Here is a 1,098-nt window from a genome sequence, read left to right on the forward strand (position 1 = left end):
AATCTTCTACCTCATGATCAAACTGAGTACAGTACAAAAATGATGTTCTCGTCGGATTTGTACAATCATGGGCAAAGTGTCCTGGCCCTCTGCAATTGTAACAAATTAGTTGTCTATGACCCCTTCCTGGTCCCATTCCACCACGACCTCATCCATGCCACTGAAATCCAGCGCGCGCCATTCATGCATTTGGGTCGAGGGCTCGCGTTTCAGTTTGTACCCAATAGGCAGGACTTTGATCCATCATTTTTTCGTAGCTTCTGCAGGTGCGTTCATCATGGCCTACCGACCTACAGAAATTACAAAACAATTGTTGGTACGTCTACGTATACTTCTGCAATAGATGACAGTTATTTATAGTGTGTTTTTCTCCTATCTGAAAAATCGTGCACCATAGTGCAGGCGCCGCGCTCGGTCCTGCTTGTGCCTCCGGTCTTAATGTCATCGGCCCTCCTCCCGCCAAGTAATTCATGAAGACTGGACAATGGTCCTTATCATGCCCCTGGCCTTTTCATTTTATGCACCATGCCTCCTCGCACGCTTCTGGCCGAGGTGTCCTGTCCTGTTTCAAACTCTACATTTCCAGACAAATTTTGCAGTTGCGCGTGGATTTGTTGGACTCCCAGACCAGGATCTTGTATAGGGGTCTCATGCAATCTCATTTCCATATCCAAAGCTTCGGCCTGGGTGGAAAGCTTTTGTTGTGACAGGGTCGTCCGTAAATGCGGTGTTAATGATGCTACAAACCATGTGCGGTGTTGTCCATCCGTTGTAGTCCAGTTGGTTAGGATACTCAGCTCTCACCTTAGAGACCCGGGTTCAAGTCCTGGCAACGAAACCATTTGTTGGCTTATAGGGGCCTGACCCAGGTTCAGAGGTGATTTAGCCAAACAAATCCCAGTACTACTGGCCCTTTCGGCAACAGTCCGCAGAGCGCGGACTGAGGTCTCACCCGAAGTAGTATGGGAGGCTACTAGAACCAGGTTTCCACACCCTAGAGATGTCTAATGATTTTCGGTGGTTCGCGATTTGACCCTACGTGCACCTATCAGTACCTCGCAACCTGCGATGCTGCCTTCGCACAGCCCTACTCGGGGC

General features: G+C 49.3%; 1 non-coding gene across 1 annotated transcript; it reads left to right on the forward strand.

Moving 5' to 3' along the window:
* The first annotated feature begins 765 nt into the window (after window positions 1–765).
* Window positions 766–838, forward strand: TRNAE-CUC (transfer RNA glutamic acid (anticodon CUC)). Its single transcript has one exon. It is a non-coding gene; the product is annotated as a tRNA-Glu (tRNA).
* The last annotated feature ends 260 nt before the right edge of the window (window positions 839–1,098 follow it).

Source organism: Pinus tabuliformis, chromosome 4_1, assembly GCF_031772625.1.
Source record: "Pinus tabuliformis cultivar Carrire ecotype Pingquan chromosome 4_1, CPIR1, whole genome shotgun sequence".
Taxonomy (NCBI): Eukaryota; Viridiplantae; Streptophyta; class Pinopsida; order Pinales; family Pinaceae; genus Pinus; species Pinus tabuliformis.